Source organism: Amblyomma mixtum, chromosome 2 (genome assembly GCF_055824585.1).
Source record: "Amblyomma mixtum isolate Tamu chromosome 2, ASM5582458v1, whole genome shotgun sequence".
Classification (NCBI taxonomy): domain Eukaryota; kingdom Metazoa; phylum Arthropoda; class Arachnida; order Ixodida; family Ixodidae; genus Amblyomma; species Amblyomma mixtum.
In genome coordinates, this window is record NC_143013.1 from 305,069,136 (window position 1) to 305,085,846 (window position 16,711).

Below are 16,711 nucleotides of genomic sequence, written 5' to 3' on the forward strand. Positions count from 1 at the left end.
GGCTCATCTGTACTAAAGCTCCAATATTGTTGCTGATGCTAATGAGGGGCTTTAATATCCATCTGCTCCGGTCCGCCCCATTGAAACTGTGCGCTGAATCGACGCCCAGTTGGCGTTCGTGATGTCACGTGTGTGTCCCTATAAAATGTGTGTTGCTCCGGAGGTTTGGTTCATGACGGACTTGAGAAAAGCAGCGTAGAAACGTTGGACTCGGTAAAGAATGAATGAACGACAGCATTGCGACCAGCAACAGTTGCTTCTATCAGCGTGGTCGTTTCTCCTATGCCAATCTGCAGCACTCACTTTTAGTGCCCAGAAGCCCTACGAACTCCCTGCTTCCCTTCTCACCTTCTTATACCTGCTTGCGTCGGACCAACTGGATGACCAGGGTGTTCGGCTGCTCCATGAGCAGGATGTTTTGAGCGCTTAATATGACGTTCTTTAATAAAGTGCTTTTCTCTCTCTCTCACTCTCTCTTTCCTCTCTCGATCTCCACCGTGTTTTTGCGCGGGTCAGCCTTTGTGGGGACTGCATCATAGTTCAGCGTATATGACTCGAACCAAATACGCCCACAGTTTGTGCGAAATCTGTTGAAACACACCTGCTTCACGAGCAGGGGCTCCAGGCACCAGTTGCAAGTGCTTCACACCGAAATTAAATACTTTTTCATTGACTGGATATTAGTACGCTTAGAAGCAACATATTTTGTTACCATGGCTCGAGGCAAGCCACTATTGTTGGAAACATTGAGATCAATAGAACACTTTTCGGTGGTTCAACCATTGCTAGGCTACGCTCCTCTGATAAGAACTTCAGGCCGCTGGTGCTTAACGCTTGAAATCCTTGCGTCGGCGACGCCATGCAATGTTTGTTTAGCGCTAAATGGAGCCAGCATAAGCCAGCCTACTCCAGTCTCTTGTGTGCTCGCTGAGACGTGACCACGTACTCAGGAGGGGTGCTTTTGTTCACTACAAGTGCAACCTCGAGTGAGATCTGAAAGACAAAAGTCTGGTCGAATCGCTCTCGCCTCGTAATCTCTTTACATGTCTTCCAAGGCCACCCGGTTAGAATTAAGATTATATGTTAGCTCTCCAGCAGTCCTTATACTTACTCTGTCATTGTTCCTCAAATTTTTGTTAATATGTAGCTACAAGATTAATGAATGAACTGACAAACGAACAAATAGACAAACCCAGCCGCGGTGGCTCAGTGGTTATGGTGCTCGGCTGCTAACCCGAAAGACACGGGTTCGATCCCGGCCGCGGCGGCTGAATTTCTTTGGAGGAGAAATTCTAGAGGCCCGTGTACTGTGCGATGTCAGTGTACATTAAAGAACCCCAGGTGGTCGAAATTTCCGGAGCCCTCCACTACGGCGTCTCTCATAGCCTAAGTTGCTTCGGGACGTTAAACCCCAATAAACCAAACCAAACCAAACGAATAGACAAACAAGCAAGCAAGCAAGCAAACTAACAAACAAACAAATGAAAAAAAAAACGAACTAACGTACTGCAAGACGCTTTATTTATTTTGATATACGTTTCTGCATCTATTCCAACTGCGTCACGAACAGCCTTCCAGTCACACTGCAGCGCACACAGCTGCATATGGACGCTATCAGAAAATAAAAATGAGAAACAACTAGCTTGAGTCAGCTCGGCCCCACATGTCCCGTAAGCAGCCGTACAATCCGCCTCTTTGTGGTTGTGGCCGCATTAGTCATGCTTCATTTATCCGAGTAGCACGTGAACGCCACCGGGGCGCGACTGCCCTCTTCGCGTCCCTGCACCCAGCGGAGGGGTCATCGTCGCACCGCCACTCTCGCCGCCATGATGTGCTGTCTCCTCACTCTGCCCACGCTACTCGTCGCAACGGCTCTGGCCGTCGCTGGCATCCTGGCTGCATGCTACAAGCAAGGGGGCGCTGACACGGCGGAGTCTAAGTGCGACCATCGTGGAAGTGAGTAGACGGTCGTGTGTGCTCGCAACTCGATGGGCTGAGCGCTATATGTGTACAGTCTTTGTAAAAGTAACCAGGCTCCATGATTTGCTTCTCATTCGTATAACAGAGCCCCCACGGCTTCCCTAAAGGTCAAAAAGTTCTTTGAAGATGAGAACAGGGGTTCTTCTTGCCGAACAGAGATTTAGAGCTTGCGGGCTGGCATAATCGCTTTAATATACGACAGAGAAGAAAACCATGCAGCCTGGTTACTTTTGACAAAGACTGTACCTTGCGTTTACACAGTTTATTTTGCCCTGAAGTGAGCATGGGATGAGGACGTACTGAAAGTGGACCGTAAGCGACTTAAGCGACTTAAGCCTAGACAGGAGGCACAGCGAATTACGACAAAAGACAAAAAAAAAATACCATTGAAAACTCGTATAGAAAGAGAAGAGAAAGGCAGCAGTGCTCTTACAGAAGTTAGCAATGTTCTATTCATTCCGCTGTTCGTGCTTGTGCCACTCGAGAATGCAACGTAATTGAAGGCAGAGGTCAAAGGCAAGTCTCTGACAGAGAGTTGTCTGACTTGTCTCTGACAGAGACTTGACAGAGACTTGACAGAAACAGAGAATATGACAGAGACGGCATCAGTTGACTCCTACCAAGTCTTTACGAATTGGCCAGACACTTGCGCCAGCGGAAGACAGATAATCATGATCATGTTAAGCTTTCTTGCCAGACGTTTTACATGAATGCGACTGAGCTAGAGCAGTATTGTTGGCGGTTGTCTAGTGCAAAGTTTTTTTACCCTTTCTTGCTATCAAATTAGTCATTTACAGTTAATGATCTTACTTCTGCACTACCAGTCATTCGTAAGAAGCTTTAGTTAGGGAAATATTGTGAGACCAGAGGAGTCAACTCTTCTGGCCTCACAAGGAGAGCTCGTCAACTTGATGCAGCTGCCGACATCAGCGCGTGCGAGTAGCCGTATATCTTATGCGCTTCTGACATTGCGAGCTGCGTTCAAGGCGTGCAAAAAGTACTCAAAATAAATTTTTCTCTTCAAAAATTGCGCCATTGTAGGTTTCTTATTGACCTTTCGATTTATCTCAAGTGGTTTATCAATTAATAAATTGGTGACATATTCAAGTTATAATACGCAAAATACATCCGCTAGAGCTATTACAACGCCAATCACACTATTCCAGCTTAATTATCACAAAATTAATCAGCTTATTTTTGTTAATTATTGGTTAGTGTAACATGCGAAGGGTGTTCAAGAGATGTAATTTCAATATACTGCATTAAAATAAAGTCTGCAATTTTCTTTTCGCCAGGAGCGCTTGAGTTTTTTGTGCCCACTGAGAGATTGTCTTCCCATGCCATGGCCAAAGACAGTGGAAGCCTGTCGAGGGAGACGCCTGCAATGGTCAACACTGTATTGGTGACCTTTTCACGCGAAGCACGTGCCTTTCAGATGTTTCTTCTTGCGAAAGAGCCACAAGTCTGATGTCACGAGGTCAGTGCTGCGAGATGCTACGCGCCGTTGCAGTCGTCAACCGCCACCCTCATTCTCCCCCTTCGGCATAAATAAGCTGGGGCAACCTATGGCACATATCCGCGAGTGGTGACTACAGAGAAAAGTAATGCGCTCCTGGGGAAAATGGCATTCCTGATTTCATCTCACTTCAACAGTTTTCATCTCCCTCAAATAATAACAGAGGGCACAATATACTGGAGGAATTCAAAACAAATAAAAATAAAATCTTACTTTGAGGCTCCCTGCAACTTTTGCGTGCTTCCTTGCAAAGCAGCTCGTTTGAATACACAGATTCTGGCGGCTCTTTCTTTATACGTTTCATCTATGACGTGTTTGCGCAGGACCACGCACGGAGTCTACTTGTCGGCTGCTGGCAGAAAACTAAATAAGCGATGAACAGCGGTGAGTGTAACTGCATATATATCTTTGGCTTTGGAATTTTATTGCGGCGTAACGACGCCGTAACCTGACAGGGCGAATAATCGTCGTCACCACTCACAACGGCCCGCAGTTATATTTATTTATGAAAGATGGATTTTTTCTTGGGTGGTGTTCGTCCTGTAGTCAATTAAAATAGTGCTAAGGAAGGCGTTGTGCACACGGCTCCAGGTTAACGCCGCAGTTCATTAAAAAAATAGTTGTTGCACTGCTTTAGTAGAAAAGACTAAACTCAGATCTAAATCCACGTGAGGCAGAAATCGTGTTCTATTGAGCACCTTCAACGCGTATTACTGATTAAGAATACATCACTCACGATAAAATTACATGATATCCACGATGCCTAGAAAACTGAAAATACTGCTATTTTTTTATAGTTTCACCATTTACAACGAGAATTATGTGCTAAAAAAAGAACTTTATAGCTGCTGTTGTTACTTTTATTGCAAATGCAGCGTACCCGTACGGTGCCAGATTTCCTGCTGTTTAGCGCGGGACATTTACACCCCCCCCCCCCCTCTCCCCCCTATCATTAGAATGAAAACCTATTTACGCATCAAAAGCTCATTTAGAAGTAGCAAAAGAAGCTTTCGAATCATTTGACACCGCTTGATTAATGCTCTCACTGAACAAGCTCATATGTGCTAATAAACATTTATTTGATTTGACTTGTCTTCATTGTCTCTTTTTTTTTCCTTTTCTTTTCCAGCATCTCTATACAGGCTTTCTCTTACTTGGCAATGCTTTTGAGAAGGTCTTCTCATAGCGCGAAGTACGTCCAACAGATTTCTTCGCAGCACGTCAACGAAAAGGAAAGAAGAAGATACATTTACTACAACACAGATGAACACATTGGCGCAATAAATGGCAACTAATCTTGCAACATGACTGATTCATAAATGCAATCAGGGAAAAACTTCATCTCGTTGCGGCGACAGCGTGAGGCGGGTGATGCAATTGATAGCGTAGGAGCGCTTCCTCGTGTGTGTGTGAGTGGGGGGGGGGGGCAACGACAAGCCCAGCGAGGATGCGCTTTAATTGTAGACAGCTGGCTTGTGTACAAGAGATGCAGGAGTTATCGAAGCCGGCACCGCTCCGCCCATCTATGGCTCACCTGTTTGCAAAGTGTTGCAGGCGTCTCCGTGATACACACCAGTTGTGCTCTTAATTGTGTGCATATTCGGGAGATTCGTAACACACGAACCGTGAGCGCACTGGAGAGCTAAGTAAGATCATGAGAGGGGGGGGGGGGGGGGGGGGTGGCGTTATAGTGGACGGCTGCCGTTACAATTCGGTACTAATCCTTACCATTTTATTCTTTATGCGTAGCCTGACCCTGCAGCTGAGTTGTCATAACGAACAAAAAAAAAGGGAAACGAGCTGGGTGAAATAAAAATAGGTTAGATTAAGAGCTTCGAACAAGTATGCAAAGCGTATATCTGGCGCGCCCCTGCTAAGGCGACCTTAGAAGTGGTGAGTGCGACTCGCAGGAAACGTTAGCCAAGAATCAAAGCAGCAAGACACCACGGTAAAACGAGTGTCTCTTATTTTATTTTTGTCTTGCACGATGCCCAAGCAGATGCAGTTGGTGGCCCCAAGACAGCCGCAGTCTTTATCGCTGATCTTGATCACGGGTATCAAGGGCATCAAACGAGCATCTGTATGCAATGCGAGCGAAAGATAAAACTCCCGAAGAGCGAGCCCGCTCGAGGCTGCAAGGGTTTCCTTGAGCAGCGGACGTGTCGCTTACTTCAGTCGGAGGACGCACGGACGGAACCAGCATTTGCAACAAAAGCCTGCGCTCGAACGAGGGAGTATGAGAGGACCAACGAAGAGTAAATGTATATACTAAGGAAAGTAGCAATTACACAAGCGGGGACAAACGCTGAAGACAATGCATAACACGCACACGGTGTTTCCTCCACCGCTCAAGCCAAGGACGCTGCCGGACGAGGTAGCTCATTCTTTTCTGCCTATCTGAGAAAAAGAGAACAACTTCGTGGTGACTCTTGTTTTCTTCCCACGGAAAGCGTCCAGAGATGTTGGGAGGCTGCACTGGCCGCTAACTGTAGCGGGTAAAAAGAGGAAGCAAAACAGTTCTGAGAAAGTCCGTGCGGTGAGTGCTCAAGCGCGAGAATAGGACTCTCCCGCTCCCACCTGGTGCAAAAGCGGTTTTTCCCACTGCAATTTCTCTCGTTTTAATGGCACTGGTATGTAGAGTTTAGGGCAGGGTTAATTGTAGAGAGGCCTTTGCCCTGCAGAGGACTTAAAGCCCCTAGATAAGCAAAGCTGATATCTAGGGACTCTAAGTGAACGTAGTCAGGCTGATGATGATGATGTTAATAGTGGGCTCCGTGTTAATTCATAGCGCACCGGCGTTTTTAATGGGGTGGCACTTGGGCTGCCGTCATCCAAAAAATTTGCCCATCCTCCGTAACGAAATTCCCTGATTGGTCGAGAGAGTCGTGATTTACCGCCAAATCTGAGAATCTGAGGACTACAACGTACCAGTGCCTTCCATTGGATTATCGTATGGGAATATGCTAATACAACCCACTAATACGCCTTAACCCATTCCGAAATTCCCACTAATTCACATTAATCCACCCACTAATTCCAGCTAAAACACCTTAATCCATTTACTGGGACGGGCCTACTTCCAAAATTTTCGGGGCCCTCTGAAATTTTGGGGGTTGGCAAACTTCCAAAGATACCGCATTTTCTTATTTAAGAATGTGGTTAAGAAATCTCCACAGTTTTTCATTTCGCCTGCATCGAAATGCGGCCGTCGAGGCGGGACTCGGTCCCGCGACCTCGCGATCAGCAGCCGAACGCCACAGCCACTGAGCCATTCACACAGGTTCTCGTTTTAATAATTTCCTAAGGCACTTTCATGATACGCAACGTGATGCACCTATATGTAGCCGTTCATTCGTCTCAGCAGACCAATAACCTCCTTCTATCAGTGAGATATAATATTTTTAGTACATGTTACTGCCGCTTTCGCCCAGCACAGCCCTTCATAAAGAACAGTGAGATGCATGGGCGTCCGGAGGGGGGGGGGGGGGGCAAGGGGGGGCGGCTGCACCCCTCTGGAAAATCACTCACTCGAACCGTGAGTGATGGCCGCACGCCAGGGTCGATGGTGCGCTCAGCCAAAAGGGTGAAAGCAGCCCCGCTTCCACGCTTTGGGTCACATCTGCGAAATGCCGCGTCCGGGCGCGCGTCGTTCCGCCGTTTTCAAACCACGCCATCGTTAGCTCCACTAAAGGGCGACCTGTTGCACACATGCAGCGGCACCGGCGAGCACGTGTTTCGAGCCGTCTTGAGATGGGTGTCTGTTTCTTTGATCTCTAGAGAGATAGCGACACGGAGGCAGACAGTGCACAGGACATCTTGTTTTCGCCTTTTTCGCTCGCTATAATCAGGATACATTAGTACGCCGGCCTCCGATGAATTCTTCAGGAGGGAAGGACAAATCAGCTGTGTCCACCCCGCTTTGTCGGGCTGCTCAGGGGCAAGCGGGCGATGAGTTGGCGCCGCCGCCGCTCGCTGTCTCCTCCGATCCACGGGAGAGCGCAGTTCGGTAGAAGCGCCGCTTTCAGAATCTTCGGCAAAGGGGATTAGCTGCTTTTGTTCACGGCGACGCAGTCTCCAGAGGCGCCCCCACACCAGCGTTCCTTGCGTCTTCTCCGAAAACCAGCGCCTTTGGTCAACGCAGCCCGACGGCGCCTGCCTGGCTCGCTTGTCACTAGCTCTGGCTGGGCCTCAAATCACAACAGCGCCCATGTACTGTGCGATGTCAGTGCATGGTAAAGAGACCCAGGTGGTCGACATTATCCGGAACTCTGTACTACTCCGTCCCTCATACTGGGCGTTTACATGAGCCCGACAAAAGTCGGGTTAAGCAGGCTGTCGGGCCGTGAAGAGATGCACTTTACAGTTTTCCACCCTCGGAATTCGAATTTCTCATCGAAATTAGGCAAAGGAAAGCGCAACCTATTTTATTTTGGCGAAAAGTGCAGCAGCAGCCTCGGGCCAGCTCGCGCGCCTCGTTGCCGCCTGTGATTGGTTGAGCGCCTCGTGACGTAAACACTGGCGTTGGCTCGGAGAGCCCGGCTCGGTCGCCGCCGATGTAGTACATGAAGCGCGGCGCGCGGTGGTTCGGGCTGTTGGTTTGATGCTTATGTCACGATGTAACACATCGAAGATTACCAAGAGGATCTTGGCGTCATCCCCTACATGTACGAACCAATCGCAAAGAGCAAACCGCTCCAAGGAAGCAACGATGCAGGCGCAAGCGGTGCTTTTGGCTTGAACGAAAGCGAAGTGTCAGCACCTCCACGTGTTGGAGATGTCCATTGGTAAGCATACTTTTCTAGCCAAACTTCATTCAGTGATACAATAAATTAATTTTGAAGCGAGCAAATGTAGTATAGCACTGCCCCACGAAATTTTCCTAATGCAATGTAAGCGGATGCGACCGTCGGCATTGTTGTCTTGCCGCTTGTCGGTGCTGCCGCAAATCTGCTTGTAATCCACACAGGCCATTCACATGCGCAAGAAGTTATCAGACTCTTTTTAGATGCAAATTTTATGCTGGCATCGCTTCATGGTCGCTGCGTGCCGGCTCGGTGCATAACACACGTGTAAAACAGAAGTTCGCGGCGCTTTGCGGCAGAACTCGTCGAGGTGACAAACGTGCGCCCTCCGTTCTGCGTGCCAAGATGGGATCTGGCAGTAAATTGAAATCCTTGTTTAGGCGAGTTGCTTCATACTGCAAGCCCTTGTAGGAATATCTCCATCCGTTTGCGGTCGCCTTTATCGCGCTGTTCTCAGATCAAGCGAGAAGTGATTTTTTTTCACTAACTCGATGGCCTCGTGCTGCAACCCAGCAGGCCGAATCGCAAGGCTGGCTGTAGCACACATGGCACATAATTATATAATATTATTATTAATGCATGAAGCCATGTTGCACTCGGCAATTTTTTACGACTACATGTGTTATTATAAATGTATTCCTGGCAGAACACTTTACTGGCATTGGTTGCATTAGAACTTCAACAGACTTGTGAGCCTTGTCATCACTTTTAGAAAAGTTCGATGCAGGGTCCTCAGCAGCATCTGCCAGTGGCATTCGACTTGTTGCACAGTCATGATTGTATTGCTGTTTGGTGTGCATTCTTGACTGTCTGGTGTGCAGCCTCCAGTGGTGATGTCATTTTCCATGCACTCTTGATTAGCACTATCGTCTGGTGTGCAGTCTTGATCTTGCAGCAGTTCGGCAAGAACCTGAAAGGCATAAGCCATATGATGTTATTGTTGCAAACAGAACAAAAGTGTGCTTCAGTATGAGTAAAATCTTCTGGTTTATTTCATAAACCATTTTGTTGATTGGCGAGCTCCGTGAAAAGTGAGATCATTTATTATATACCAGGTGTTTATTTAGAAGGTCCAAAATTTATTTTTGAAAACGGGTAACTAACTTTGTATTAATTTTATCCCTGGGGCTATATTGAGGGATAAGGCAGACACCAGTAATAGGCAGAAGGCTTCCATTAGCTCACTAAACTGCATATCTTAATTAAATTTTTATTTTCATATTATGTTGTATTTGCAGATTTGGAGCACCTCCTATATATACTATGGCCAAGCAAAAAAGATCTCTTTAAAAACTTACACCCTGACAGGCAACTTCAAGCGCTAACACAGCGCTAGCGGCCGCGTCCGACGTAGATCGCTAAAAAAAAAAGTGGACGCTTTGGGGCCAGACTGCAAGCGCCATGACTGCGCACATTTCGCGCTGAGGAGGCGGCAATCAGCCAGGCCCCAGGCGAAACCAAACTGAAAACGAAACGCCGCGCGCCTGTATACCAGAAACATCTGCAAACAGTTTTCTCGGCGCTCCGAGCACGAAGAAAAATGTGCCCCTTACTACTCCCTATGTTCTCGCCACTGAGGGCTACGCATGAATCCTAGAATATGTGAGCTCCAATGTAATTGAGTAAAGAGTCTGCATATAACGTCTTTTCACGTGCTCGCTTACCGAACGAAGTTCTCTGCTCACGCGCGGCGCGCAGTCTCCGGTTGTGAGGCGCACTTCGCGTCGCTCCACCTCTTGCAGTATTAGTAGCAGTTTAAGATTTTTATTCTGCCAAAAAATTTAGGGCCGAGCTCTGATATGAGTAATGCTGTACGAGATGCATGATGCATCTCATACAGCTAAGCACTTATATCAGATGCATAACAGCTAAGCACTTATTTTGTAAGCTGCAGTTTGCTGCCGTCCTGCCGTTCTCATTCCAGCGCCGTTCATCTCACTACTACCGAAAGTCTTGCATCCACGAAATTACGCGCCATACACTACACACAACACCGGTTCGCGCAGTCAAATTCTCATAGAGTTAATACACAAATTCTTACCTTGAGCTTCCTCCTTTTCGCGAAAGCTGGCCTCGGTGGCGGTGACGAGCTCCTGTGCGCGAAGACAGACGGTATTGCGCCGGGTTTCAGTCGAGCTGACTTTGTTGACAGGCCCAATGAACGCATCCCAACAAACACAAAACCTCCTCAAAATCTCCCAAAAATAACCCATCGGGACATTTGGAATCTCCCCAGGAGGTGCTCATTTTTCCCGAACACATCCAAAAAACGTCCCCACAACTAGCGATGTCCAAAAAGTTGTGCGTCCCATGGAAAGCCCCAAAAGGTTAATGCTCGATTTCTCGGCTCTGGTTCAATAAAATTATTCCTCCTTTTTCATGCAGCCTGCAGGCATCCAAGCGCACATATCTGCCAAATTTCAGGTGCATACTTACTTTACAGGTGATGTAATTCACCTGTCCGCTTGTGTGAATGCGTGCTGGCTCGGCCGTTTCGCACTGTGAAATGTCCTAGCATTTTACACACAAAGGAAATATGAATTCAAAAAGTCACCCCATCTTGCCCATATATAAGAACAAATAGCAGCACCACACAGAAGTCATTTCAGTTTACTAGCCGTATTCTTAGCACGGACTTGTAGCCTATTGTCCATACCGGCGACAGCACTATACACCACCACAATCAAAATGCAAGTCAAAGAAAAACAATACAGACGAATTGAAAGTCCGTGCTGAACAAAACTTCCGGTCAACGGCGCAAATTTGAATGAATACAAACAGCAGACGCAAACGTAGGCACCTTTTAATACACAAGTGCTATGATGGCCACTTTTTCTCTAGCTCTGAGAAATCTGCAAACTGAAGAAAGTAAAACAGAACATGGACTGGAAGTTGATGCACCTTAAACAAGTATTCTAAGGGCTACAAAAGCAGATATGCACACGCAAAAGCAAACGTACGTAAAGAGCAACTTGGATGACAAAACAAAAGGCGAGATGAGCGTACGCTGCAGACACGCAGTTTAAGGTCATGGATTATCTTCAAGTTGAAACCCCCCTCTCTCGGAACAAGCTTCAGCGACATGTTATCAAAACAGAAAAAAAAAATAGTTCTACCAGGCGAAAATAAAAAAAAGTGTGAAAAGGCCCTGCAGTATGTTTAAATAAATAAATAAAATAAACCAACATACCTTGACAATTTTGCCTACGGAAACCCAGGGATGAAATAGGAGGCTGCAACAGCTGAAACCATGAATTAAACGCAGCCTTCTGTCCTGCGCCTTCTCATAGCACAGCGAACGCTCAAACATACGCGTTACACCCTCGTAACGATCCTGGGAGTTTTATTTTCTTGTGACTAAGTGTGGGGATAAGACTGCTTGAAGCTAGGCGGGAGGGGGGACGTCTCGAGGCTGGTGCAGTGGCGCGCTGCATCCATGGTGCGGCAGACCGCGCATGCGGCTATAGTGAGTATTCTAGTTCACTATACATGCGGCACAGTCCGGCGTGAGAGTCGAGATCAAGGCACGATTAATCCGGTGCGGGAGAGTCAGTATAGCCACGCGAACACTGCACAAACTACACCGCTGCGACAGGATGGCTCGGCGGTGGCGAAGTAGGTAGAGCAGGCTAATCCATGGGTACTCGCAGAAAGAGAGTGGTGGGTCTCCGAAGGTCCTTCCCGCCTATGACCGTAGTTGAGAGCCACGCTTCCACCACCAACGCGCTGCAGTCGTCGGAGGCGCTGAGGAATGCAGGTGCGTATGAGGAGTCGCCTATTGCCACGAACTCCGCCGCCTCGAACAGCGGCATCAGTAGGGCCGTGAAGCTGCGCAAAGGACTTGCGATGCGCCGCCGCTGCATCAGTTCCGAAAGGAATGGTATGGGCACGCCGAGATGCGCGGGAAAACTGCCGTGAATCCGTAGCTACGAAGTCCACGACAGCCCAATTACCGTAGTGATAAGAGCAAGAACTGCCGCGCGCTGGGGCTTGTGCTCGAACGGCTGAGGCAGCGCGAATAACAGCGCGCAAAATGGCTTCCGTCCAGCGAGGAAGCCGGGCGAGCGACGGGAGGCCATTACTGCACTTCTGCTAGACAGCGGCGCAGGCACCGATAGCCGAAGATGCCTGGAGGGGCCACCACACAATGTTGCAGTTGGACGGCAGCAGGGGAACCGCTAGAAGACGGGAAAGTTGGTGACCGCCGCCACCTGCCTGCAGCATGGAACCGACGGCCCACGTGCAAGAAACGCATGCGCCGAGAGAGATGCGGGGCTAACTGCTTCCTTCGGCTGTTCGAATGAAACTGCCGTTTCATCTCTCAAAACGACGCGTGCAAGAGCAAAACCTCCTCTCGCCGCAGCTTGTGGCGCGAGGGAGAGAGAAAAGAACGCGAGCAGTCGATTTTTGTTTCTTGTTGAAAATCATTGGTCCCAAAACGTTATGCCCAGTTACCTTTCTGGGACCAAAATCCATTAACTCGCTTTTGTTGCTGCTTAAAACTGCAGAAAAAAACGTTTCTAGACCTTTAGTGGGAGCACTGCCTTTTTGCTTATGTTTCTATGTCTTGCCTCTATGGTCTGGAAACGTTTGAGAAACGTCGTACTGGGACTGGGACATTCCATCCTTTCTAGGCGCACATGGGGAGGTCTTGTGTTTGTTGGGATTATCGACAGGCTCTGGTTATAGTCTTCATCACGAAAGTGTTCAGAGCATAGCACTGTAGTCTTTGACGGCTTGAAATCCCTTCGCTTCACAGCAGCGACCCACCTCGCGGAAAGCTTCTTATTTTGCGCGAAATAATGAAAGACCACATCGTCGCGGCCGTTGGTGTTAGTGCAGCCGAAGGCTGCGCAGAACGCCGGCATGATGGTCCACCGCTTCACTCGATGCTGCACACGTTTCTGTACGTCACCACAAACATAAAAACGCACAAATACACAAACACACGGCAGATCGAAGCAGCTTACGATTACACGCACGCAGAAACAAGCACGGTCGCGGAGGCTGCGAGGCGACGGATCACCAAGGTTTACGTCACCACCCCACGGTTTCCGGTTTCGGCTCGCATCGTCAGTGTCATCAGCAGCGCTCGGCGGACAGCGGGGGGCGGAGCTACCGCGCAATTTTAAACGGCGATTACGTCGCTCCTAAGTGATTAATCTGCAAAAAATTTCACCCGCATGATTTTTAAGGCTCCCACATCCATACGTGAGCATCTTAATGAATTCGAAAATCTCTTCAGCTTCCCTTTAACGGCCTGTGCATGAGGGGCAGTTGCTATCTATCGCCGCAACTCTCCGGGGGCTGGTTCGGTTACTTTGCACATATTGCTGAACGGCTGCTCCGAGTACTGAAGAAGAACTTGACGACCATATTTTATGCAGCCACTGCTATCGGCACGCAAAGCAGGGAACTAGTAGATGGATCTCAATACATTGAAGTCGGCATGGGCGTCCGGAAGGGGGGGCAAGGGGGGGCGGTTGCCCCCCCCCTGGAATTACGGATATTATTTATGCACTAGTAGAAAACAACTACATAGCTGCCGCCTCCCCCATAACCGGCCATCGGGTGCACCCCCCTGGAAAAAGTTCTGCGGACGCCCTTGGAAGTCGGCATGCAATGATGGCGCATAGTATTAGCGAATAGGGCTGTATCATTTGCGTCTAGCAGGAATAAAAGTGAGGCAAGATGTTACAGGGCGAAGCCACGGTTAGGAAAACATTTATTTTCATCTTCAGGGCTGGCCCCGTCTCTGTTGATACTTGGAAATGTATGAATAAAATAATAGCACTTGCCGTTTGAAAACATTCGAAGTATCTGTGCCATCTGTTCTCACTGCGTGAAACACACCAGATCAGAAAGATCCTTTGCTCTTTGGAACTCCGATATCGTTTCACATGCTTAGAAGGACTGAAAACAATAACAGGCGCTGCTTGTAATGGCCTATACAACATTGTTGTGCGGCTCGCAGTTCAAGGGATGTCAGTTACAGCCTTAAATGCTTTGGCGTTGGCTTGTGGATGAAACCAGACGGCTTGTCATTTTGGTTTGTCAATTTCTTTGTGTAGCTGACGAGAAGAATTCGGAGAAACTTCTCAGAAATGAGGTGTGTTAAGCATTTGGTGTGGCTCCTGTCAACCCATTCCGGGCAGCATAGGACGGGTGAATCTTCTGGATGTGGTTCAACGATTAGTTACAAGACTTCGAGAATTTCGATCGTGGGAGATACTTGACCGCCTTTTCAAAAAAAAAAAAAAAAAAACACCGGAATCACTAGAAACCCCGGCTTTGGATAGTGGTTTTCACCATGCTTTGTTCTCTCGGCGCCTGCTCAGGCCGTAAGAAGAGAGCGAGAAAGCGCCCGCGTCGAGACCGGCCGTGCTCGGAGATTTTTTTTCCCGACAGTGGAGACACCCATTAGAAATCAAAGCGAGCCGTTGCCGGCCTGGAAGACAGCGCTCACGTGAACGGGCGAACCAACCGGCCGGAAAGAGCAGCAGCGGGAAAGGGAACTTTTCGTCTGGGCGTCTTTCCTCCTCTAGCATGCGTGTAGTTTGCGTGCTCGACGCTAGGGGTAGCGACGGTCTCTGCCCGACAGAAAACCGGTTCATGTAAACGCGGTAGGGTCGGGCTCGTCAGCCCGACATCTGGCGCACCCCGACCCGACCCGCAACGTCGGGCTCCATGTATACGAGGCTATAGCCTGAGTCGTTTCGGGGCTCTGAACCCCATAAAAGCACAAAAACAAATTTTCCGACCGGAGTGGCGAGTGTCCCTTCCCCTCGGAAGTCGCGCGGCGTTCCTTTCACCCCCCCAGTGCGCATTCGGAAATCTTGCACGTGTGCGCGCCTCTTTGTTTGTGCTTCGGTGTTTTTAGTGGCCGGTTGTCAACGAAAGTGAGAACAACGAAGACAGCGGACGAGAAAACGACGAGCGGCGAGCAGTGTGTGTGCGGTTGCTCGACTGTGCGGATGCGCGAGCAAGACGGAGCGAGGTGTATGAAGCTGCGAGCGTGCATTTATCTTGTAAATAAGTTTTCGTTGTATATGTAGTCATCTTTTGTTTTCAACGTACGCGTTCAACTGTTTTTCCAATCAATGTGTATGATGAGTGTGCACCGAGAGCGTGTAATGAAGCACAGAAATGAATTTATCACCCTTGTAATTACGCAATTCGCCCAGAAAAATCCGAGGCGCCAGTTGAGTTTGCGGGCCGCCGGGTAGCGGGCCATCTCCGTATCCCCCCGGGCGCCGCCGACTTGGTCCTTATCTTAAGATGTTTTAGGCGGCGTAGCTTTTAAGCAGACAGAGGAAACGCTGGGGTCAAAGGGCTGCCGCCCCAAAAGGTAAAAGCAGCAATGGCAGCGAGGGGTGCCGGAAGGGGACCCGTTCCGCGGACAGTGCGTACGAGTCGCGTACCCCGGCTATTGTCGGGGTTAAGTTCAATGGCTTTTCGACGGCGGCGTCGAACTGTGCGAAAGAAAGCTCCAGGGACACTTGAGGGGGAAGCTTGCGTGGGAGGCAGCTGAGTGCAATTACGAATGGTCGTGAGGCCGGATGGAAGTGGTCATTCGGGTAACGAGTTGTGATTACTCTGCCTCTGGCCAGAGGGCTCAGATGCCACTCTGTAGTGTTTGGAGCCACAGCTGATGGAAGTGGTGCTTGCGTGCTTTTGTGGTGTTGTCAAAGTGTTTTCACTGTGTGTGGAAAAGCGCTATCGGCTTCTTCAAAGGCATGCGGCCCTCGCGAGCAAACAAGCTCGTGGGGACCGGCGTGTCTTTGGTCTGTTGAGTTGCACAGAAAACGCTCTGATTGGTTGTAAGAAGCCCATCTCTCATTGGTTACTAAGTTTGTCCCCAGAATGCTGGGGAAACTTATTTAAGGAGGCGTTTTGGCGCCAAAGGGGGAGACTTGGGCAGGGACTCTTGGTGGAGAGTCGGAATCGCGAGACGGACAGGGTCTAGCTTTGCGCTGGCCACGTTCCGAAGGACGAGGAGCCGCTACGTGTAGCGCGAGTTCAGTCGGCCATGCAGGACAGGGTTTCGTAGGGGCGAGCTCTGGCCTGGCGCTCCCGATCGTCCTGAATGCTAGCGACCACCCTGGTCGATGTGTATATGTGTAAATAGTTGTAAATAAACCCAGCTTGTACATTTCCGCGAAGAAGTTCGTCTACGTCTCATCTCCCTCCTGCAACGTGTCGCGCCCAAACGGACCCCCATCTCCACCACCACAAAAGAGGAAGACCTGAACCCGAGTCTAACTGCGCCTACAGTTGCTGTTCAAGGAAGACTGACTGAGTGACTGTAGTTGCGTGTTTGTGACCATATTGTGCTGTGTGCTGGTCATCAATCCGGGTGAGTCGAGAACCCGTATGCAGCAAGACTGAGCACTCTTCTCCACGAAGTGACAGT

At 49.0% G+C, this 16,711-nt stretch overlaps 1 long non-coding RNA gene across 1 annotated transcript; it reads left to right on the forward strand.

Annotated features, from left to right (window-relative positions):
- Positions 1–3,819: 3,819 nt before the first annotated feature.
- On the forward strand, positions 3,820–4,799 carry LOC149364775 (uncharacterized). Its single transcript, XR_016288628.1, has 2 exons — positions 3,820–3,880; positions 4,626–4,799. It is a non-coding gene; the product is annotated as an uncharacterized LOC149364775 (long non-coding RNA).
- The last annotated feature ends 11,912 nt before the right edge of the window (positions 4,800–16,711 follow it).